Here is a 26,246-nt window from a genome sequence, read left to right on the forward strand (position 1 = left end):
ATTTCCATATGTTGTTTTCAGAAAATGCACTCAGCCAGCTGAGTAGTCAATGAAGGTACACAAAATGGGTTAGTTATGCAGATAAGTTGAAGAGAACTTGAGTAAAGTTTTTGGAACATTAAACTATACATATAAAATACACACACACACACACACACACACACACATATATATATGCATTTTGGGTACTTCCATTATAAGACCTACGCTAAGAAAATATTCAGAAATTCAAAATACATGAACAAAAATGACAACACAAAAATATTGGCAGCAGCAATAAAAATAAAGAGTCAAACATAATGGTTTGGATATACATTCTGACACATCCTTTCAATATTATGTTGAAATATTTAAGGCTACTAGAATATCACATGCTGTACCATTTGGTGCAAAAGTGTTTTAAAACTGTTATACGTGCAACATGTAAAAAAGTGATTATATATAATGCTCATTATAATATATATATATATATATATATATATATATATATGCTCTGAAGAATATTCAGTGTTTACAGAGATTATCTTTGAATGTTGGGATTGTAGGTAGTCTTCATTTTGTATTTTATGCATTTTCTTTTTTTTTAATTTTTATTTTATTTATTCATGAGAGAGAGAGAGAGAGAGAGAGGCAGAGACCCAGGCAGAGGTAGAAGCAGGCTCCATGCAGGGAGCCCAATGTGGGACTCGATCCCGGGTCTCCAGGATCACACTCCGGGCTGAAGGCAGCGCTAAACTGCTGAGCCACCCGAGCTGCCCTATTTTATGCATTTTCTACACATGCATTCAAAAACTAAATTGCTATTACTTTATGTAGACTTAAATCAAATGAACAATCCAAGTATAGCAACGCTATAAGCTATGATTTAAAAAATAAAAACTTCAATTCCCTGGAAATTTACAACAAATAGTAGTAAGTCCTATTTGAATATAAGTTAACAGTATAACAATATCTATGTGACAATATAAGAGATAGCCAACATCCTAGATTTTCTCCATGACTCTAACAAGCAAGAAAATAGCTTTATTAAGAAATTAGAAAGATCTCAAATAATCTAATTTTACACATTAAGGAACTAGAAAAAGAACAAATTAAGCCTAAAATTAGCAGAAAAAAGGAAATACTAAAAAACAGAGTAGAAATAAATGAAACAAAGACCAGAGAAATAACAGAAAAGATTTTTAAATATCTAAGAGATGGTTTTTCAAAAATAAAATCCAACATGGGCAAACCTCTAGCTAGATGGAAGGAAATAAAGGAGATTCGAATAAAATTAAAAATGCAAAAAGAGACATTACGGTTGATTTTAAAGAAACACATGAGATCATAAGAGCCTACTCTTTCAACAAATTGGAAAACCCAGAAGAAATGGATAAATTCCTAGAAATATACAACGTTCCTTCCAAGACTGAAGCAGGAAGAAAGAGAAAAACTGAAATGACCAATAGTGAATAAGGACATTGAATCAGTGCTCAAAACCTCCCAGTACGGTCATCTCTGGGACCAGACAGCTTCACTGGTGAATCCTGCCAAACATCTGAGAAACTAATTATGAGCCCTGCTGTATACACAGTATGTTCGGATGGATGGCTTGGTGCATTCAGACAGACCATTTCTGTCTTTAGCATATTTTTAAAATCTTGTAGCAAATGTATCTGATATAGAGAAATATAATCAAAATAATTTTCTTGAGTACACTACATAAATAGCATTATACGTTAGCAAAGTACTTACTGAAATTAAATGTATGAGCTAGAATTACAGCATTGACTTTTTCGATACTTTTCACTCTGGTGATTAGGTCAAAAACTGTACAGGGGATCACCCGTTTCACTACCCCATAGGCTAGATTTCCCCATGAGGTTAGGTTTGAGGAAGGAACGGGAAAAGGGGAAGAGGACTCTAAGGAGCTAGGCTTGTTACATTGTGGGGAAGAGCGTCACCAGAGATCAGAATTTCTTAATGTACTGCCCTGCCAAGTCCATAAATAGCTAAATCTGTCTCAGTGAAGATACTTGCAAGATCGAGGAGGTATGCACGTACTATAAAAGAGCACAAAATTTTGTTTCCTGTTTCTACAAAGACACCGCCTATATAGTAAATACTGAACAGATGGTATGAAGCTATCATAAAAAAAGCATCGTGTTTTCAGGAAGGGAAAAAAAAAAGAAAACGTTTTTACTTTGTGTTTGAACTATCTTATATTCTAATTTGATTTATATATGAAAATAAAAACAATAGATCTAACCATATAGGTGGGGGTTACTAGTCATTAAAACATAGTATATGCTTATTTCTGGGCAGCTGTTCCGTTCAGATTATTTAATTCAATTATGATGGGACATAAATAATATTTCCAATAATGCTCTTGTTCAGAGAGAAAATATGGCATAACTTTATGGATATTAGCTGGGTTTCTAATCTTTAATAACTAAAAATATAGAAGCCTGAGAGAAGATTAAGAGCTCATAAATCTGGATAAGAAAGAGGGAAGTTTATCACGTTTTAATGTTATATTAGCTATACACATAACTTTATATTCCAATTGGATATTATACATTTTTTATTTTCTCTATAGTCTACCCGAAGGATGGAAAATGATATATTTAGCAAATCTATGTTAATCAAAAGGCTTAAAATATTAGCAAAATTGCTACACCATTAAATAGGAATAACAACTCTTTTATTTTTTTTAATAAGTAGATTCTAGTTGTTGAACATTCTACTCATTGAAATGAGTTCAAAGCCTGGCATTTTGGATAAACTTCCCTTTCCATTAGCAAACTGCAAGCTATTATTCTCAGAGCTACGTGCATACTTATTCATGCAGCCAATAATAAAGAAATAAAGTAAGGCACTGTATTTAATCAATAGTTCTGGTGAGCTCTTTTAAAGTCATTTCCAAATATTCTCACAGTTTGATAGGGTTGATTTCTAAGATAAAAAAAAAAGATATCTAAGTAAAAAAATATATATAACCATATTGAGTAGGCATCGGACCTAAATGTCAAATGGAATTAGATCTATTTTCCCCAAATGAACCAATTAAAATGTATGTCACCCACATAACATACCACCAGGCCAGGGGGACATATAAGAGAAACTAATGATGTGATGTTTGCTCTCAAGCAGTTTATAGAACACTTAGATAATAAAAGAAAAAAATAATAAATGGAAAAGAGAAGAAATGCCGTAAGGACTACTACAAACCCAATGGGTCAGATTAAGGATAATGACCAGTGATAGTCATTGGATTACAGAAAATTTGGCTATCTACAAGATAAATTAATGACAAAAGTGACAGAACTAGAATAGGATTATAGAAGGGATAGTCAACAATTACTTTGGGTTTCCTGACTTTGATGGAACCACGATGCTATAAATGTCATAAAAAGAAAAACCAGAAGATTCGATTGATGAAGACCAATGTTTTCCTGAGTGCCTTCTCTATGCTTGACACTGTGCTGTGCTAGAAACGGTATTTCAATCTTCCCCATTAGTGTTGTGCAATTATAAATAGAAAATTAAATAATCTGCCTGTGGTGATACAAATATTAATGTAATCAAGCTTCAAATCAATTTCTGACTGATTCTAAATATCACTCTCTACATTCCATCCTGTTGGTCGCAGGAAAATAAAAGGGATAGTACCTATTGTTCTTGTTTCAATTACTAAAAAAATATTCTTAGACTCCAAAGAGGGGTCCTCAATAGTTCAAAAATTAGTACCTTGTTAGAATAATGTAACTGAAAATCTAGTATTACAAATCTAACAGCATTTTATACCTAGTAAGTTTGAGGAAAAAACATGATGCTGCGGTAGAGGGCTGTTCATTGATGGAAATAAAAGATCAGATCACAGGTTAAGGGTTGATGCTAGATACACGGAGTCATAAAATTACGAGTGATTACCATGAAAGTTGATGAGCTGAACAAGGGAGTAAGAATCATAGAGAGAAGCCAATGGCCAATAAAAGAGTAGTGGGGAGACATATATGGATGCAAGGTAGCAGGAATAAAAGGGACTAAACACTGAGACAGAAAGAGGCAAATCAAACAATAATAAATTATAGTATATATTATAAAAAGTAAAATAGTATCTTCCTAAAACTTACATATACTAACATGTCCAGTTTTTAATTGAGAATTTAAATACGGAAAAAAAAAAAAAAAAGAGAATTTAAATACGGGTATTTGAAATTAAGTTTATCAGTAAGTTAGGAGGCCCTTGGTTCCAAGATCTATGTTAAACATTTCATATTTTTGCATTGCATTTTTCAAATTTAACATCACTAACAGGAAGAAAATGAAAAATGTAAAATATAATCAGATTAATTGGTATATAGTATAGGAAACCCTCTAACTTAATGTCTCAAGTGTCTGAAACTAATACCATATTACTTTGTCTTTTAAAAGGATATGTATTCTTGTGGATAAATGATGCCAACTGCAAAAGATTTAGCTGAATAAAAAATGGAAATGCTAAGCTTATTTGGCTCATGGGATACAGTTCATCAAGATACTTTTTGAAGATTCTTAGCAGGGAAAATAATGTTTATTGTATTTATTTACACTTTAAAAATCATGTGTAAGCTTGAGATATGTATCAGCACATTATAAAAGAGTATTTGCTCTGCCATACAAGATCAATTTGGTAACTTAAATAATAGTGAAAAGAATCCAGTTAGAATTTCTAGAGAATATAAAATTGATATATAAAGGTAAAACAGGCAGATTTTTTACGTCAAATAATTAAGAATACTGAAAATGGAACAATTCTATTTTACAATAAAAGAAGAAAATACAAGATACAAGAAATACAAAATACAAGAAAATAGCTTACTGAAGTTTGTGGCATGCTCTCATATTCCACCTCTAATTGCTAGAGCATGTCTTTTTTACTTTTACTTTTAGATTTTGTTCTAAAAAAACATTTTGACAAGATGATTTTAAGATATATCAAATTAAAATAAAACGTATTTATTGATTAAATTTCATTCTCACAGACCAAAAGAAGTAAAATTTCTGATAATGAGAATCTATATTACAACAAATGTCCAAAATGCATGTTTGTAAGTCAATATTTTAAAAACAACCTTTTTCTGTTATAACAATAACCACTAAATTAGTATTTCACAACAATGGTTTGTAGTTTCTCATTCAATCCAGAGATGGTATAAGGGATTAATGATACACTTATTTTAAAATCTAATTAGGGAAAGAAAAAAAAAATCCAAGGCTCCAACAAAGATTTCGTGGAAATCGGTTTGAAGTATGTCATCAGAGCTTCCCTTCATAGACAAACATGGTGCAACTCTTTGGCTGTCCCCATTATGCCAATAAGTTTTACAAAAATGAGAAAAGTGTTTAAGTTAAAAAAAAATGTCAACACTTGCTTCCTGGCATCCAAACTACCACCCTTCATGGTTAATAACTATCTTTGTACTAATTAGTGAGAGATACAAAGAAAATATGATATTCTTCTTTTGTCCCGATGGTGGCATGTGGAGCCTGATTCGTGTTTTAAATATGATGAACAAAATGGATGAGATTCTTTCTTTTTCTCAAGGCCTTTGTTGTTCTCATTTACGCATTTTCCTCACAAGTTACAAAGCATAATTTGTTTCTCTCGCATATTTGCCACATGATATTTATATTGTATCTTACCATTTTACTTGGAAAACTGTTAAATAAAAAAATATATTCAGAGACTGTCAAATTGCCCTATCTACCCATTCAGAAATCCTATTTCTAATGCCTAAAAATTGTTTTCAAATGATCAGAAAAATAAAGATAGCTAGTTACCAATAAAGCAAAGGGGCAAATTAAAACAATTGATGGATTCAATTATAGAACATGAGTGCTAATTGCATTATTTTAAAAAATTTACTGTAGTTTTAAACATGAAAAATAGTTTAGGGAAGAACACAATAAGATATCTCTACATATCTGCAAGGATGACTAAAATTAACAAGATTAACAATAACAAGAGTAACTCTTAAACAATGACATGGGAATGTAAATTAGTACAACTAGTTTGGAAAAATAATAGGCTAGTTCTATTTAATGTTGGCCATAAACATACCCTACAACATAGCATTTCATTCCTAGTATATACCCAGTAAAAATTCATACATATGTCCTCCAGATTTCAAATACAATAATGTGTGTATCACATTATTTTTAATAGTAACTGGAAACAGACAAATGCCCTTCAACAGAATGGATAACTTATGATGTATTCATTCAATGAAATAATCTATAGTAGTAAAATGAAAAAAAAAACAGAATAAAAACTCTACCGATTCAATCAACAAAATGAATTGTACAAAAATGTTAAGAAGGTGAATACAGTAGAACCATGCCATATTATTCTATTTATATGAAGTACACAGGTGAAATTAATCTATATTGCAAGATGTCAGGAGAATAACAGGTTATTTCTGGGGAAGAGGGATGGACTGTGAAAGCAGACAAGGAAGGTTTCTGGAATATATAGGTAATACGCTATTTTAGGTAGGATAGGTATGTTCAATTTGCAATAGTTATTTGCGTCTACGTCATGACTTATGCAATATCTTCTATGTAAACTTCAATTAAATGCTTTTAAAAGTTTACTTGTAAAAGACTGACTTGTTTCAACTGCAGTCTATATTTGTTTTATATTTTATGGGACATATTCTAGGCTATGTGTCAGGCAATATTTTAAGTATTGGGGATCCAACGGCGAATGGAAAAACAAGATCTTGGTTCAAGAAGGGTTTACATCCTAGTTGAAGGTGAGGAAAAAAAGGAGTAAATTAATAAACAAATAGTATCATTGAAGAGCACGAGAAAAATATGCTAGTACAACAGATAGTGTCCTTAGGAAAAAGGGGATTATTTTTAACTGGAAGAGATTAAACATAGAAGATAAAGGTATAGGCATAGAAAAATAGTAGAAAAGAGCATTTCAGAAAAAAAGGAATAACAAATTCAGATGTACCCAAGGATGGCTCAACATATATGAGGAGGGGAAAGCACTGAAGTATAATCTGGTGGGTGTAAGTGAGGATTAAGTTGGAGAGGGAGGCTATGTGAAGTCATACAGGATTTTAGCAGCTCTGACAAGAACTTACAGTCTTTACCGCACATAAAATTGAGATACATTGAAGGATTTTAAAAGAGAAGAGCAACATCTACTGATTTAGATTTTTAAGAAGTTTCTGGTAGCTGGTATATCACAAAGGATTTAAGGACAGCATTTGCTGATGAAGGCAAATGAGAGGAGACCTTTGTAGAAGGGGTCATGACCTAGTGTGATGCCAGCAGATATGAAAGTTAGTGAACACATTTTAGATATATTTTAGGGGTACCATATATAGGACTCGGGATATGGAATATATAGAATGTGATGAGTTAGGAAAGGATAATTTGAAGATGCAACCAATTCAGCGGAAGACTCAGGGTCGGCCCAGAGAGGGAACCCTGAGAACAGGGTATGGATCATAGCACGAATGCTCTTTCACTGTAACTTGAGCAGACAAAAGGGGTTAGAAGTTAGATACTTGGTGCTGACATGAGTTAGAAGGTATCCCACTGATTTTAGAAAGTTTAAAATTGTAATTGCTATCCAATCCACGGTCAACAGGGTATGGAGGATGAGTGTTGGAGAGGTACGATGGATTAAAGAAGGCACAGCATGCTCAGTGATTCGGCTAGTATGAAGTGTGCTCCATTGGGCAAGTCTGTGAACTTGTATGACTTCAGTTTACTCATACAAGAAATGAGGTTAATAGTATTTACCCCAAAGATACAGATGCAATGAAACGCCGGGACACCTGCACCCGGATGTTCACAGCAGCAATGTCCACAATAGCCAAACTGTGGAAGGAGCCTCGGTGTCCATCGACAGATGATGGATAAAGAAGATGTGGTCTATGTATACAATGGAATATTACTCAGCCATTAGAAACGACAAATACCCACCATGTGCTTCGACGTGGATGGAACTATGCTGAGTGAAATAAGTCAATTGGAGGACAGACATTATATGGTCTCATTCATTTGGGGAATATAAAAAATAGTGAAAGGGAATATAAGGAGAAAAAATGAGTGGGAAATATCAGAAAGGGAGAGAGAACATGAGAGACTCCTAACTCTGGGAAACGAACTAGGGGTGGTGGAAGGAGAGGTAGGCGGGGGGTGGGGGTGACTGGGTGATGGGCACTGAAGGGGGCACTGGATGGGATGAGCACTGGGTGTTATTCTATATGTTGGCAAATTGAACACCAATAAAAAATGAATTTATAAAAAAATAATACTAATACCTACTCAATATCCAGAGGTCCCAGAAAAAAGACTTCTAGTTAGCATGGCTAACTACACACACATGCGCGTAAATTATAAATGGTACTTTATATAATGATCAATGTAAATAAATCAATGAGTTAATTGAAATCTGCATTCAAAGTATACATTAGGTAAATTTCTCTCAACTTCTTCAGTATAGCAAGTCTCTATATGAAAATTACACCTAAATTCATCTTTTTTATCCAATGAAACGTATTTTGCCAAAATGTGCTACTTTCATATTTTATAAAATGCAGTAACTTGTTAATGAAATGCAATAAACTGGAGAAAATGGACTGGTATTGAGTGAAGGATATGCAGAAAAGTAAATCATGGCGCTTCCAGGGGAAATGTGCACCTTGAGAAGGATCTGAAAAGCAAGCTCTGAGGTAGTATTTACATAGAGCAGAAAGATCAATAGCAATTAAACACAATCTAATGTGAAGCATTTGTTATTTTAAATATTTCATGTTGTTCAGAAAGTCAAAATTTTACAAAGAATGCTTTTGTGTTGTGATAAGTTACAGACATGAACTCGTACTGGCTAAGAATAAACTACTTTTGCAGAGTTTATTGATTGGAACAATCTAGCGTTTTCATTGAGTTAATGTGTTGCTTTTTCATTTTAAATGTTTGCCATTTCCTTTAGGAAAGAAGGGGTATCATTTCCAGGATGCTGACACAGTGTCCCAGTTTACTTCTTTCTGAAAGCCACAATTTTACACTCGGAAGAGTCAGCAATTCCATGATGCTAATACCAAATTTGTGTTAAAAATACCTTTTTGCATACACATAAAATTCTCCTTAGCACTGGACTGGAAATAGAGTGAGATTCTTTCTCAGAGAGAACCAAGCTATTCCCAACTGCTACGTATCTCCTAGAGTCACACAAGAGCCACCTTCGAAGTTGGTGAGAACATCTCATCCGAAAGGGTGATTCAGGCCTTGACCTACTGATCGCCATCTCCTGAGATTCTCTTTTTATTACCCAATTGAGTAAGAAATGGATCAAAGAAGATTTTTTCCTAATGAGATGTCCAGAAACTGTTTTAAAAACTTTGAAACAAACAATTTTAGGCTCCACTTTACAGAACACATTCAATAAATCCAGAAAGAAAAAAGTCTTGAGATACCACAGACAACACAAAAAATGTTACAGGTTCCGGCAACCCGCATAATTATAGAAGAAAGCATTGAGAGAAAGACAATACATTCTCTGCATGCACGAGGTTCATGTATTAAATATGATTCTCTGCATATTTACATGCATTTACATTTACTACAAACTTGTTGTTTCAGCATTTTATTTTATTTTTTTTTTAAATTTTTATTTATTTATTTATGATAGTCACAGAGAGAGAGAGAGAGAGAGAGGCAGAGACACAGGCAGAGGGAGAAGCAGGCTCCATGCACCGGGAGCCCGACGTGGGATTCGATCCCGGGTCTCCAGGATCGCGCCCTGGGCCAAAGGCAAGCGCCAAACCACTGCGCCACCCAGGGATCCCCTGTTTCAGCATTTTAGAGTACGGAGTGGTCACAGAAGTCAAGCGATATTCACGACCTTTAGACCATCTTGAAAAAATGACCTATTTGATGACTGTCACCTGAAACCTTTCAGGGAAGGAGTGTGGACTCAGTTTCTAGTATTATGAAGGGTTTCAGAGACACAGATGGCCATAGTATTCAGGTACAATCTTAAAAATCACATTAGGTAGCTTTGGAGAAGAGGTGAATGAGGACCAGAACATATTGAGGATGCTGGAATGAATGTTAGAAAAAAGAATGGCAGAGAGAAGAAACAGGGTGTTTAGAAATAATAATAATAATAATAATAATAATAATAATAATAATAATAATTTTATTTTATTTAATAAAAATAAAAATATGTTCATTTTATTAAAATAATATATAAATGTATATTTATATCTATAAAATATATAAATATATAAATACATTTTTAAAAGAGTTGAAAATAGGAAAAGAGAAGAAAGAACTGCTGCTATGGACCGAATCTTGTACCTCCAAAATTCATCTATAGAAACCCTAACCCCCAGCATGATTATATTTGGAGAAGGGCCTTTGGGTGGGCTTTGAGGGTGGGACCCTCATATGAGGAAGTGCTCTTATCAAAAGAGATCCCTAAGAGCTTGCTTTCTGCCATATGAGGACACAGCAAGTGGCCATCTGTAAGCAGGAAGAGAGAAGAGAGCACTCACCAGGAACCTGAACTTGCCAGCAGCACCTTGATCATGGACTTCCTAGCCTCTACGACTATGAGAAATGAATTCCTATTGTTTAAGCCACAGAGGCTTCGAGATTTCTTTATGGCTGCCCAAGCTAACTAACACAGGAGCAAATAAAACTTTGGAGGGATAAGACTGAAGAGGGACAGAAGAAAGAGAGAGAAAAAAAAAAAGAGGGAATGTGGTAGGACATAAAGACAGAAACAGGGATGAAAAGAAATTAATGCAGAGACAATAAAGGCGAGGAAGAATCAGACTGGTATCACTGACCTGCAGAGATTGTAGTGACCTGCTGTATGTGTTTTCCTGGTATACAGTAAAATAACATATTTACCTTAAAGAGCAGGAAAAAGTCCATGCCTATATTATATCTATATGCATATACATGTTCACATATCTATCATATGTTCATACATGTTTTATAGATATACAGAGAAAGGCATCCATAGATAAAAATTCTAATTAGTGGATATTTCAGCTGAGTAGGGATTGAAGAAAGGGAAATGGAGGTTGTTAACCTTGTCATTTGACGTGTTACACTGAGCACCTACCATTTAAAAGATCAATAGAATGGATATAAATCAGAAAAGCAAAACACGTAAAAGGAAAATGAAATGCCACTTGATTATGTGCCAGGGATGGATGCATGACTCAGAGTTGGTTCTGTCCCTAGGTGGCCAGCCAGGGCCTTTGGAAGCTGATCATGGAACATGGACCAAGAGTATGGAAGCGCAGATGGACAATTTGCCCCAGTGCTTCTAATATGACCAGGAAGCCAGGATGGGGAAAGCACCTGTGTGCATTACTCAGTCGGGTTCTCCTCCTGCCGCGGAATGGCTCACGTACAGGTGGGCGAGTCTACTGTCACCAGTAGAATCATGGGCTGAATGGGGCTTTTGTACCAGGTATGAGCAAATGATAGGTCTGGGACATTTCAAAGATTGAAATAAAACTGTAATTAACCAAATACTACGAAAAGATCTGCTTTACTCCAGTCTTTCACTTTTTATATACTTGAAACACACACAACATTTTTCTATGAATATTCACCTGAATGTTATGCTTTAAACATGAGGAAGAGTCATTCAGAGGGAAGCTCAATAACTTTTTTCCCTACTTAAAAGTCATCTCATTCACTTATTTAAAAATAGTTACATCACAGGGGCACCTGGGTTGTTCAGTCACTTAAGTGTCTGGCTCTTGGTTTCAGCTTAGGTCATGATGACAGGGTCATGAGAGAGAGCCCCACATGGTGCTCCATGCTCTGTGGGAGTCGAGATTCTCTCCCTCTCCTTCTGCCCTTTACCCACTTGCACACACACACTCTCTCTCCAATCAATCTTAAAAAAAAATCATTGAAAGAACACATATTTCTTATTGTCATTCTAAGTCCATATATTTTTTTAAGATTTTATTTATTTATTCATGAGAGACACAGAGAGAGAGAGAGGCAGAGACACAGGCAGAGGGAGAAGCAGGCTCCATGCAGGGAGCCCGATGCAGGACTCGATTCCAGGACCCCAGGATCACGCCCTGAGCTGAGGCAGATGCTCAACCACTGAGCCATCCAGGGATCCCAAAATCCATATTTGTTAATCACACCAGGTTATATATCTTTACATCCTCTGAACTACAGAATGGCCTACCATAATGAAATTTGTTCTTTATAAATCAGTTTTGCTTAAAAGTCAAATATTTCCTACTATAAAACCAAAAGAGTCAAAAGCTCCTTATTTTGCTACATATTCTATTCCTCCCTTAATTTGTAAGTTGATCTTTGCATTGTTACTTACATGAATAATCTACCTAAAGGAGCTATAGGAGAGACTTTGACACTCTTTAAATCATATTTGGACACAGGACCCAGAAGTCCAGTACACTCATATTAATAGAAGTACAATGCCCTTACCGGGGATAAGAAAATACACATTAGGTAAGATATATTGTTTTCTTTCATTAGGGATAATCAATCGTAGCTCACATTCTACTTTATAAAACATCTTTCAGGGATCCCTGGGTGGCGCAGAGGTTTGTCGCCTGCCTTTGGCCCGGGGCGCGATCCTGGAGACCTGGGATCAAATCCCACGTCAGGCTCCCGGTGCATGGAGCCTGCTTCTCCCTCTGCCTAAGTCTCTGCCTCCCTCTCTCTCTCTCTCTCTCTCTGTGACTATCATAAATTCAAAAAAAATAATAAAATAAAATAAAATCTTTCTTAAAAAAATAAAACATTTTTCAGGCTTGATATCATGACTTTTTTTCAGCAATTTATAGTGTAGAACAATATAGCAATCTCAGGGTTAATGGTATGATTATTATATATTCAATAATATTCTATATCTCTATTCTCAAAGAATTCACGATATGGTTATAAAAGGCAGAATTTAAAACACCTCCTTATGCTAGCTATATCAGTTTCACGCAAAAAAAAAAATTCAAGTTTAGTGGCTTTCAACATTACAAAGTTCTTATCTTATGGTTCTGTAGGTCAGGAGCCTGACCAGGGTCAAGTTGCAAGTCAGAAATGAGTCTCAGAACTGCACTAAAATCAAGATGTGGGCATGGCTTCCTCCCTTTCTAAAGGCTCTAGCGGAGAATCCTTGCCTCTCCCAGTTTCTAACAGCTTCCCAAAGCCCTCCGTGCTCTGCTCTCTTCCTCCCTATCAACCCAGCAACATCCGAGTTGAGTCTTTCCCATATATCATCCCCCAGACCTCCTGGATGCCTCCTTTCTCCACATCTAATACCCCGTGAGGGGAGATCCCTAGGTGGTGCAGTGGTTTAGTGCCTGTCTTTGGCCCAGGGCGTGATCCTGGAGACCCGGGATTGAATCCCACGTCGGGCTCCTGGTGCATGGAGCCTGCTTCTCCCTCTGCCTATGTCTCTGCCTCTCCTTCTCTCTCTCTCTCTGTGACTATCATAAATAAAAAAAAAAAAAAAAAAAAGAAAAAAACAAAAGAGTAATACCCCGTGAGTACTGTGGGCCCACCTGGATACTCCAGGACCAGCTCCCTGAGTGAGGTTAGCAGGTTAGCACCCTCCCTGGCATGTACATTCTCACCCTTCCTCTGCCACCTAATATATTCACGGGCTCCAAGAATTCAGACCTGAATATCTTCTGCGACCGTTATTCTGTGCACCACGCTGGCCTTCAACGTGGACACCGCACGACACTTTAGTCTTTAAATTCTTCAAGCTCTTGTAACTTCTCTAGTAAACCTGAGTTGCAGAAGTTAAGAGACTTAATTCATCTGAGATTGTAAACATTCGAAGTGAAGCTTGGTTAATGAAGTGCTGGTTATTCAAGCTGATTACCCTCTGTTTAAGAAATTGAATGTGATCATAGAGTCATGGGGTTGTGTGCGTGTGCGTGCATGTGCCCTGGAATAGTTGTTGAAAGAACACTTTCACTGGTGTGAGCGTCATTGATAAGACCTACTAACATAGTAATCTTGCATATTTGCTTAAAGCTCTATTTCATTATTTTTTTTTGTCAGCTCATACCTGCAGTTGAAACTATAGATTCATATCTTGATGTTTTGTATATTTATCTCTTTATATATTTATCATGCACATCAAAGGCTGGACATAAATCATGAGCTGGATAACAACATAAAAACATAATGTTCCTTAATTGTAACAATGGCTACAAGAGACTTCATACCTACTCTGCGGAATATTTGTAGAATAATTTTGGGTTAGAGAAAAGCAAAATATTCAGTCATTATTAATTAGATATAATTTATGTATTTGTCAAATCTAAAAAGCAATCATTGTAACATCTAGCTTCAGTTAAAGCCAGTAAAAATATTAAAAGACGAGAACTATGTTAATGAACACGAAAATCTAGAGATGATTGAACCAATAATTTTGTGCCAATATTTGATTTTAAGGCCTCAAGAAACCCATTGGGCTGCTTTTCATTTTCTCAACTCTACCTGTGGTGAGTGGTTCTAGATTCTGGCCTTGTGTTTTTCATCTTTTCATTCATATCATCTCTTCATTTTATTTATTTTTATTTTTATTTTTAAATATGCTATTTACTTGTTTATTTATTTATTTACTACAGAGAGAGAGAGAGAGAGAAGAGAGAGGAGAGAGAGAGCACACACAAGCAGGAAGAGCAGCAAGCAGAGGGACAGGGAGAAGCAGGCTCCTGACTGAGCAGAAAGCCTGATGTGGGGCTTGATCCAGGACTCTGGGATCAAGACCTGAGCCAAAGAAAGCCGCTTAACCAACTAATTCACCAGGTGCCCCAATCTCTTCACTTTAAACGTAACCGGTGAGGGATGACTTCTGATATCCTTCCTCCAGCTGACAGCTCTTCCCTGGACCCCTCACCTGTGTGTTCAACAAGCTCCGTGCCATCCCTACTTAGACATTTTTTTTTTAATTTTTATTTATTTATGATAGTCACACAGAGAGAGAGAGAGGCAGAGACATAGGCAGAGGGAGAAGCAGGCTCCATGCACCGGGAGCCCGATGTGGGATTCGATCCCGGGTCTCCAGGATCGCGCCCTGGGCCAAAGGCAGGCGCCAAACCGCTGCGCCACCCAGGGATCCCCTACTTAGACATTTAAATCTAAAACTATACGTGGTGCCTGGGTGGCTCAGTCAGTTGAGTTTCTGACACTTGGTCTCCGCTCAGATCATGACCTTGGGGTTATGAGTTCTGGCACTGCACTGGATTCCATGCTGGGCAGAGTGTACTTAAAAAAAGAAAAAAAACCCTGAAAAAATTGCACAAAATTCCGTTCTTCATATCTAACTGCCTCTTCTCCTTCCCCTGCTACACTTTGTTCTGTCCATTTCCTTCCCTCCCCTTCTTAGGAGATAGCAACTGCATCCTTCCTCTGCTTCTTGTTTTTTTTTAAGCTTATTTAAGTAAACTCTCTACTCAATATGGGGTTTGAACTCATGACCCTGGAATCCAGAGCCACAAGCTCTCCTGACAGGGCCAGCCAGGTGCTCCATAACTGCATCCTTCTGATTGCTCAGGATGCAGCAAACAAAATAGATGCTTCGCCCTCACTGTCCCCCAGCACCTCAAAGAGCTTATCCCATGTCAAGTCCCACCAGCTTTAATTTCAAGATATATCTCTTTTCTCCCACCTCCATTGCTTTCACTGTGCTGCAGATTGTCATTTTCTCTCCTCCAAATTATTGAAATAACTCCGTACCTGTCTGCTTCTGCTCTAGCTCCTCTTCAGTCTAATTGCAACTCTATGGCCAGACTTCCTTGCTAATATGGAGCTGATGAGTAACCTGGATCCCATCTGTATTCTTCACCTTTTTTTACCACCTAATGTAACAGATGCCAGACGAAGTCATTTCTCTGGTAAGACCTCCAAATCTCCTAGGAAAAATACAAGGTCCTTATGCTAATCTACAGGATCTACACACCATCACCATCTGGTTTCCATGATCACCTTCTAGACTCCATTTCTGTTACTTCATTCCAACTACGCTGACCTTGCTGTTCTTCTCTAGGGCGTGCATATTCCTGCCCACTTCTGTACTTGCTTTCATCCCCTCTGGAACATGGTGCATCATATCAATATTGTCCATAGCCATACTTCCTCCAAGCTTTTATTCAAAGGCACCTTTCCAATGAGGTCTTACAAGCCATAATGGCTAAAATAAAAACTACCACTTACTTCTTCAAAGCTTTGATTCCAAAAAATAAATAAACTAAAAATAAAATAAATTAAAAAAACAAAGCTTTGATTCCATATCCCACTTTCATTTTCCCCCTTCCTAATATATTCTACAAGACATTATTTCCTTTGCATATCATCACTCTTCCCAGATAAAATGTAATCATCATAAATGAATTTAATATTTAATATAGTAAAGTATAATTTATTATCTAAGATGACTATTTTTGCTATAAAACACGATAAATCATCTAAGAGTAGAATTTCAATCGCAGAATTGAAAATCTTACTGAATAGGCTTTTGGAACTGGTTTACTCCCCCAATCGGTAATACAGGGCTTTCTCATCTATTGATAAGTTAAACTGAACCAATCAGCCAATAAGCAGGTTCTTCATAAAAGCAATAAAAGTGCATTAGGTTAAAATAATTTGTTGATATTTTCCTAGCTCATTTAAATCATATCACAAGGCCACTAAAGATACTAATTACACATGTTTAAATATATAAAGGACACAGAAAAATTGGGAGATATACATTTTTTTGTCTCAATATATTATTATCCAACTGAATGGATTTTTTTGATATCCTTCAAAAAACACATTTTATATTAAGTTTACTATTCATACATTTTTTTGTCTCAATATATTATTATCCAACTGAATGGATTTTTTTGATATCCTTCAAAAAACACATTTTATATTAAGTTTACTATTCAAGTTCCTTCAATTTATCATCATTTAGATTGACTCAAATTCTTAAGTTTAACTTCTTGAGTAATTTCTCCATGTTTTTTAGTGGTTTACTTCCACAAGTTTCATTTCAGGAAATCTCCCTTTTCCCATCTCTGGCCAAGAACTGAAAATTGCTTTTCATAACTGGTATGTTAATTTTCATTTCTACAAGGGATAAGTGCAAATAAGAGTTTTATCACAACTTTGCCAACATTGGGTTCAAAAATTCTTTGTAATGGGGACGCTTTAATGTGTTAAAATGGCATCCAGTCCTCATTTAAATCCCATTGATAGCTATGAGTTTAACCTAGACAGATATTTTTTATTTAAAATACTTTTGGGGGGATCCCTGGGTGGCGCCGTGGTTTAGCGCCTGCCTTTGGCCCAGGGCGCGATCCTGGAGACCCGGGATCGAATCCCACATCAGGCTCCCGGTGCATGGAGCCTGCTTCTCCCTCTGCCTGTGTCTCTGCCTCTCTCTCTCTCTCTCTCACTGTGTGCCTATCATAAATAAATAAAAATTAAAAAAAAAAATTTAAAATACTTTTGGTATCAGGTAGATTGACTGAAAGTAATTGGATCAAGTGAAATTGCCAAGCCTATCAGATCGCATGTAGTTATATATTAGTCATATATATTGTCCCAAAGGCATAAATATAATGAAAATAAATTTCTATTTGAAGAACCGTATGGTCATCTAAACATAAGTGAAATATTAAATGATCGGTGGATTCTCTTTTTTCAGTGGAGGCACCTGGCAAATCCCAAATCCATTTCACTGGCAATTCAACTATTATATCCCATCCAGTGAGTAAAATAATAAGTGAAATATTTTCTTTATTCAGTATTTTACTCAAATAATTGTAGGGGTTGAAATCTATTCATTTTATTCTCAGACTACCAAGAAGTTTCCTAAATTGAGGTACCCATGCAGTGTAGAAGTCTCCACACTAGAATTTTCTGGTATCTACAGAAGCACCATCCAGGCAGGTCAGGACACACTAAAGTGAATGTCCTTCTTATATCTGTTCCTATGTTTCCCCGAAGTCCATCTATTTTCCTGGAAATCTCTTCCTGGAACATGTGCCACACTTAAAAGTCAAAATGCTATCAGCAATGATAGAGATACTAAATTATTTAACTTAATTTGATCTTCCCTTTACTATTAAAAAATTTTTAATGGAGGGTCACTTAAATGAATGACAGTAGGTCTATGCAATCCTATGTGAGAGTCACAACGTACACCACTCACTATGGCAGAGGCATCAACCAATCTGAAATCACTCTGGCCTAATAAGAAGAGAAAGCTAGAAGCAGATGCGTGTCTCGAAAATTGAACTAGAGTTAAATGTCAGATCTGTGCATAATGCTGTACTGGATTCTTGCTAAATATACATGAATTCTCTATAAATTCACATAGAAGAGTGAAGACGCTATAAAACTATTAGGGTATAATACTGAGCTGTGTTCAACGTGTCTATGTACATATGCCCATACGAACGCAGACAGATGTGTACACCCGCATCTTTAACTTTAAAGCTATATTTTACAACTATATAGATATCTATATTAAACTATTCATTAAAAATCATTTTGACAAAATATACCGAATTGGTAATAATGGTTATTGCTGAAGAGTAAATTTCAAGTGCATTCTAGGTTTCACATTTCTGTGTTTATGAACAAATTATAAATGTAGATAATCTGGGGGAGGACAGAAATGAGAGAAAGATTAGATTTATCCATAACTTACATCATATTTCAAAACTAGAAAGTGTTGGTCAGCCCAGGTGGCTCAGTGGTTTAGGGCCACCTTCAGCCCAGGGTGTGATCCTGGGGACCTGGGGTCGAGTCCCACATCGGGCTCCCTGCATGGAGCCTGTTTCTCCCTCTGCCTGTGTCTCTGCCTCTCTTTATGAATAAATAAAATCTTAAAAAAAATAAAATGTGTTATTTCATCCATAAAAAATATTTTTTTCATACAAACAAGCAAAGGGGGGAGAGAGAGAGAGAGAGAGATTAGCAAACGAAGAAACAGACTCTTAGCTACTGAGAACAAACTGATGGTCCCTGGGGTGAAGGGATGAGTGTAACAGGTGATGGGGATGAAGGAGGGCACTAGCAATGAGCGCAGGCTCTCGTATGGAAGCGCGGAATCACTATATTGTCCACCTGAAACTAGTATTACACTGTACATCAACTGACTGGAATTTAAATAAAAGACAAAACAAAAATATTATCATTTCTTATAGATAAATTTTAACCAGAATAGCTGGAAGATTCAGCATGCTGAGTCAATTTCATCAAACAAATCACCAAAGACACTGAGTGTATGATAAAGTGCCAACCATGGTGTAGATCTTTACCCACTGAAACCCATTTTAACACCTTGTATTGTATGGCTCTCAAGCCTATTCTCATCCCCTTTTGCAAATGAGGAAAAATGCCCTGTATACAAGCGACATTTGACACAAGAAATCCAGGGTCAGGGTCACGTTCCGCTATGTCTTCAAATCATTAAGCTCAATATATTTTTTTTTATTGTGCTACAGATTACTGCCAATACAAACTATGCATTTAAAATAAAAATGTTTTCCTGGAGCCTCTGAACATTTTAAACTACTCCAAGCACATGGAATGCCTGGAGTGAACGCCCACTCCTGACATTCCAAACATATACCTACTCAAAAAAAAAAAAAGGGAAAAAAAAGAAAACAATAACCAAAGCTATTCTAAAGTAGAGTCACTAGCTTTCATTTACTTATTATTTATAGTAAAAACTCATCTGAAAAAAACTGAAATGAAATGTATCTTCAGCCTCCACATTTACATTTTCTTTTTCTCGTTTTTAAACTTTCCTCTTGTTCCTACAAACGACAGCATGTAATAATACAGCCCAGTCTCTCAGTCTACAGAAAAACAAGAATACTGACCAGCTCTTCCACAGTCTGTGTTAGGGACCTAAGGAAACACCTAGCAGAGGAACCCCATCAGAGCAAGAGAAGGAGAATCACCAGAGCAGCCAAATTGAACTAAATGTGAGCAGTTGCCTACTCAAACCATGTGTTCTATGACCCTTTTCTGCACACGATATTTGTTTTTTTTTTCCCCCCACAGCAGTGGTTTTCAGTGGGAGAAGAGTGCCCGTTTGCCCCTCAAGGAAATAGTTAACAATGCCTGGAGATACTTTTCCTTGTCACAGTTTGGGAATGCCGCTACTGGCATCTTGTGGGTAGAAAACCAGGAGGCTGCTAGGCATCCTATAAAACACAGGACAGGCTCCCTTGCCCGTGAGAATTATACAGCCTAATATATCAATAGCACCAAGGGGAAGAAGCCCTTATCCAAAATGCGGTTTCACACACACGTATAATGCAACTACATGAAAGGCACATAAGCAAATTAAAAAGTTTGAAGTCCTCTACTTATTAAAAAAAAAAAAAAAAGCAAAACAACATCTTGCATACTTGCTGTCTTTAATCTCTCACTTTCTCTCACTTTTCCCTTGACTACACTCTTATCAAACGCAGGAATCCGAGATAAAGAAATATCTTCAGGTCACTAAGCTCTGTGTGTTTTATCTAGACCCACCAAAGGCACATGCACGTTCAGATTCTAAAGAACGACTGTCTCAGCTGCAAATACATCAGGCACACTTCAAACTTCTAACCATCGACAGGCCACGCACAGGGCAAGAGGGACACACTCACTTGTGAACTTGTGGTGTGCATTCATGAGACCAGAAAAATCAACGTGAGGCGCAGTAGTGATATTTATATAAGGCAACAAAAAGTGCTATTTACCATACAAAGCATGCTTCATCGAAAGAATCTATAAAGTTGGATTGACTCCCTCATGCTCTTGATTCTGTTAAATGCACCTGAATTAGGGCATCAGGAGGGATAATTTCCAATTGCCACAGTGCATAGATCTTACTCAGGCGCTGGTTGCTAGTGACCATGTTTGCAACTGCTACAGCCGGGGATGCACCAGACACCCAGGCAGCCAGAGCTCCCCAGCCCTTCCCTTCCTTCTACCAGTGTATTTCCCTTTGCATCCAAAACAGTAAATCCTGATTTTTCTACTTACCTTGTCAGGAAACCAAACTTGGCCATTGATATCATTTCCTTTATTATTTTCTTTTTTCAATTGCTCCCTCCTTAAGTTGGCAATCTCTAAAAACCATCAGTATTATGGTTTATAAAATACTCACCCGGCGAGGCATTCAATGGGGGCCTTAGGAAATGAACCAGCGTGTTGACCTACCGTGGGCTGATTCATTATCAGGAAACCCAGAATTAAATGAATACGAGCAGGAGGCTCCAAAGAAGCTGAAATGATGATAGGTGCTTGCAGCAGCGTGTCAGACCCCAGAGCTCATTCTCTAGCACTCTCCTACCCTGCTTTCCCCTCCCACAGCCCACAGGGTACACCCCAGACCGAATCCGGACCTCAAAACTCTGGATTTGGCATATTTCCCCTGGCAAGGCAAGTCCACGAAAATAGAAGAGAACAATTACTGCAGAAGGAAAGCCCCCTGCTTTGAAAAAACCTGTGGGTGATCCCAGAGTGGAAAATAAAGGTTCCCAAGCACTGTCAGAGCTTGTGGGTTTTTTTTTTTTTTGGCTGCATAATGAAATCTTCCTGTGATCTGTCTCTCTGAGCTCCAAGCAGTGATGCCATCACCTGAGCCAACCCAAGACCTTATGGTACCTAAGAATTTCATTTTCCCCTTTCTTGGTACCCGGCAGGGAAATAGCGAGCGACGTTAACTCTTGATTAATCTGAAAGTCCCTTAAGTACAAAGAGGCGTGCACACGGGCAAATACTGTAGGAACAAGCTCATAAAATTGCTTTTTTTGTTCACCTGTTACATGCACGCAGGTTCTCCTAGTTCCACACTCTGCACACACGCACGCACCCGCAGCATCTCGACATGCACAAGGCACAGCTCTGCCTCGGATCTTAGACCCCGACATTAATGCAAAATAACTAACCCCTGCCCCCCCCCAGGTGCCGGGTCCAGGGGGCAGCCGCCGCCGCCTCGCTCACCGGGGGGCCCGCAGCAGCAGCAAAAGTTTCATCTCCAGCCTCGGCGGCGCTCGCGGGCCTCGCCCGGGCGGGAGGAAGGGGAGGGGCGGGGAGGGCGGGGAGGGCTCGGGCAGCCTCGGCTCCGGCCCCGGGCGGGGGGGGGGGGGGGTCCGGGAGCCGCAGCGGCCTCAGCGCCGCCCCCGCCGCCCCGCAGGCTGCGCCCGACCCAGGCGCGCCCCCGCCCCCTCCCGCCCCCTCCCGGCAGGTGCGCGCCCCCGCCCGGGGCAGGAGGCCAGGCCCGGCGCCCGTCGTCCCTCGGAGGACCGCGCGGCGCGGGGAGGGGAGCGGCGGGGAGCGGTGGGAGCAGAGGGAGCAGCGGGAGGAGCGGCGGGGAGCGGGGAGCAGAGGGAGCAGCGGGAGGAGCGGGGAGCAGAGGGAGCAGAGGGAGCAGCGGGAGGAGCGGCGGGGAGCGGGGAGCAGAGGGAGCAGCGGGGAGCCGGGAGCGGGCTCAGCTCCGCCGCCGCGTCCTCCCAGGGCCCGACTGGCTCGGCTCCCGCGCCCCGCGCCCGCTCACTGGCTGCCCGCCCGGCCTCCCCCCTGCCGCCTCGCGTGCTCGCTCCGCCTCTCCGCTCCGCTCCTCCCTCCTCCCTCCTCCCTCTCCTCCTCGTGCTCCCCTCCACCGTCCTCTACTCCCCCCTCCTCTCCTTCTCCCTCTCTCCATGCTCCCCTCCGTGCCCCCTCCCTCCCCTCCGCATCCCTCCTCTCCCCCTCCCTCCTCTCCTCCTCTCCCCCTCCCTCCTCTCCTCCTCCCCCCTCCCCTCTCTCTCCTCTCCTCCCCTCCCCCCTCCTCTCCTCTCTCTCTCTCCTCTCCTCTCCCCCCCTCCTCCCTCCTCTCCCCCTCCCTCCTCTCCTCCCTCTCCCCCTCCCTCCTCTCCTCCCCCTCTCCCCTTCTCTCCCTCCTCTCCCCTCCTCTCCCCTCTCCCCCCTCCTCCTCCCCCTCCCCTCCTCTCCCCTCCCCTCTCCTCCTCTCCCCTCCTCCCTCCCTCCTCTCCCTCCCTCCTCTCCCCCCCCTCCTCTCCTCCTCCTCCTCCCCCTCCCTCCTCTCCCTTCCTCCCTCCTCTCCCCTCCCTCCCTCCTCTGTCCCCTCCCTCCTCCTCCCCTCTCACTCTTCCCTCCCTCTCTCCCTCCTCCTCCTCTCCTCTCCCCCTCCTCCTCCTCCTTCCCCTCCTCTCCCCCTCCCTCTCCTCTCCTCCCCTCCCTCCACCTCTCTCCTCCCTCCTCCCCTCCTCTCCTCCTCCTCCTCTCCTCTCCTCTCTCTCCTCTTCTCCTCCTCCTCTCCACCTCTCTCCTCTCCTCTCTCCCCCTCTCTCCTCTCATCTCCCCCTCTCTCCTCTCCTCTCTCCCCTCCCTCCTCTCCCCCTCCCTCCTCTCCTCTCTCCCCCTCCCCTCCTCTCCCCCACCCCTCTGTGATTCCCTCCACTCCTCTTCCCTCCTCCCCTCCTCTCCTCTTCCCTCCTCTCCTCCTCTCCCCCTCCCTCCTCCCTCCTCTCCTCCTCTCCTCTTCTCCTCCTCCTCTCCCCCTCCATCCTCCCCCTCCCTCCTCTCCCCCTCCCTCCACTCCTTCTCTCCCCCACCCTCCTCCTCTCCCCCTCCATCCTCCCCCTCCCTCCCCCCTGCCCTTCCCCTCTGCCTCCTCCCGCCCCCATCGCGCCTACCCCACGGCTGCACTGGTTCTGTGGCACCCGAACGGACACCCTTTTCCGCAAGGTCACGTGGAAAGCAATGCCATTCATTAAAAAAGCAAAACCAAAAAAAAAAAAAGACTTAAGCCCCTGACTCCACAGCAGCGTCTTTAGCTCGGCCGCCCCGGGAGCGACGGGCCGCCCTCCTGTCCGCGGGGAGGGGCGCCTGGCTCCTGGGCACCTGGGGGCGAGCGGCCGTCAGGCGCTGGCGGGGTGGGAGGCCGCGAGGGGGCAGGCCCGGCGGGCGGCGCGGAGGCGGCGGGAGGCTGCGCGTGCGGAGGTGCGAGCGCGGCTCACGCACCTGCGAGCCCGAGTGGGCGCGGCTGGGACGCGGGTGCAGGGCCGGGGCGGGGGGGCACCCCGGGGCTCGGCGCTGCTCCTCGGAGGCGACCTGCACCTGCTCGCCCCAGGACGCGGCCCTGCGCGCGGACCTGTCCCCTGGGGCCGCCCCCAGGTGCCCGCGCATCTGGGTCCCCAGGGCCACGGGAGCTCGCGGAGACCCGCCCCAGCGCCGCAGCGCCCCGCAGCGCGCCTGAATCCCCGGAATCCCGGGCCACCCCCGGGGCGCGGCAGGCGAGCACCACGGGGAGCACCTCGCTCAGCCCGTCCCTGGGGTGCCCGTCCCTGGGGTGCCCGGCCCTGGGATCCCCGGCCCTGGGGTGCCCGCCCCTGGGATTCCCGCCCCTGGGGTGCCCATCCCTGGGATGCCCGCCCCTGGGGTGCCCGCCCCTGGGGTGCCCGCCCCTGGGGTGCCCGTCCCTGGGTTGCCCGTCCCTGGGATCCCCGGCCCTGGGGTGCCCGCCCCTGGGATGCCCGTCCTTGGGGTGCCTGCCCCTGGGATGCCCGCCCCTGGGGTGCCCATCCCTGGGGTACCTGCCCCTGGGATGTCCGTCCTTGGGGTGCCCGTCCCTGGGATCCCGGCCCTGGGGTGCCCACCCCTGGGGTGCCCGTCCTTGGGGTGCCTGTCCCTGGGATGCCCGTCTCTGGGGTGCCCGTCACTGGGGTGCCCGTCCCTGGGGTGCCCGCCCCTGGGGTGCCCGGCCCTGGGATCCCCGGCCCTGGGGTGCCCGCCCCTGGGATGCCCGTACCTGGGGTGCCCGTCCCTGGGGTGCCCGCCCCTGGGATGCCCGTCCTTGGGGTGCCTGCCCCTGGGATGCCCGCCCCTGGGGTGCCCGTCCCTGGGGTGCCTGCCCCTGCAGTGCCCGCCCCTGGGATGCCCGTCCCTGGGGTGCCCGTCCCTGGGGTGCCCGTCCCTGGGGTGCCCATCCCTGGGGTGCCCGCCCCTGGGGTGCCCGTCCCTGGTGTGCCCGTACCTGGGGTGCCTGTCCCTGGGATGCCCGTCCCTGGGATGCCCGTGCCTGGGGTGCCCGTACCTGGGGTGCCCGTCCCTGGGGTGCCCGTCGCTGGGGTGCCCGTTTCTGGGGTGCCCGCCCCTTGGACTCAAAGGAGCAAAGACTTAAGGGAGGCGGGAGACGGGGCCTGCACCCTTAGGATCCCGAGGACAGGGACCCAGACCCTCGTTTGCACTTCTGGCCTGGAACTATTTTGCACAGCTTCGGTTGGAGGTTCTGCAGCTGACCCGCCACCCAGAGAATTGGACCCTGCAAGCCCGCTGGCGGCTTGTGGGGCTGCCCATCCACCTGCTCTTTTTGCGTTTCTACAAGCGGGACAAGGAAGAGCTTTATCGGACCTATGATGCCTATTCCACCTTCTACCTGAATTCCAACGGCCTCATTTGTCGCCATCGCTTAGACAAACTGATGCCTTCACACTCAGCCCCAACGCCTGTGAAGAAGCTGCTAGTGGGAGCCCTGGTGGCTCTGGGACTGTCAGAGCCAGAACCCAACTTACACCTCTGTTCCAAGACCTGATCCAGGAACTGGAGTGGAGGCAGCACTGAAGACTCTGCTATGTACGCACAAGAGGAGGAGGTGGAGGTGGCCTAGAATCTCAGGAGCCAGCTTCCTCCCTTTTTTTGCTCTCCTTTTTTGCCATCTCATGCTGTGTAAAGCTGCTGTGTAATTTAAGTTGTAAATAAAAGTCTAAGTGAATATATGAGAAAAAAAAAAAAAAGAGGACCCAGAGGAAAAAGAGGAGAGGACCCAGACCCTCGTTTGCACTTCTTCTCCTCCCAGTGTGTGCAAGCTGCTTCACCCTGAGACTCAGAAGGATTCTCTTCAGGATCCAGGAGGCAATCCTCAGCTCACCGGGGTCTTTGCAAACGTTCCGTGAAAACCTGTGCAATTGTGCTTCATCTGTGACAAACCTTTAATAAAGGTTAATTAATGTCTAAGGGTCTCCTTCTTCCCTTCTGCTTCCAGGAAAGGTCAAAGAGGGTGAGAGGGTAGATGGTATTTCCAGGAAACTCACAGGGCCCACCAGCTAGTTCTATTTTACTAGTTTTATTTAACTTGATGTGAAATGTGAAGGGATTTCATTTGATTCAGGGTTTTTTTTTAATAATAAATTTATTTTTTATTGGTGTTCAATTTGCCAACATACAGAATAAAACCC

The 26,246-nt window shown here is 42.0% G+C and overlaps 1 protein-coding gene across 2 annotated transcripts in view; it reads right to left on the reverse strand.

The window, feature by feature from the left end:
• The window catches only part of CDH18 (cadherin 18), a 947,353-nt gene that overhangs the window by 431,623 nt on the left and 489,484 nt on the right, over nucleotides 1-26,246 (reverse strand). Inside the window, exon 1 of one of the 2 annotated variants that reach the window (XM_041746929.1) lies at nucleotides 22,012-22,095. The exons of the other annotated variant lie outside the window; for it this stretch is intronic. The gene's annotated coding sequence lies outside the window, so the exon portion shown is untranslated. Of the gene's footprint in view, nucleotides 1-22,011; nucleotides 22,096-26,246 lie in introns of those variants that run through there. 2 annotated transcript variants of the gene reach the window in all.

This window comes from Vulpes lagopus, chromosome 3, assembly GCF_018345385.1.
Source record: "Vulpes lagopus strain Blue_001 chromosome 3, ASM1834538v1, whole genome shotgun sequence".
Classification (NCBI taxonomy): Eukaryota; Metazoa; Chordata; class Mammalia; order Carnivora; family Canidae; genus Vulpes; species Vulpes lagopus.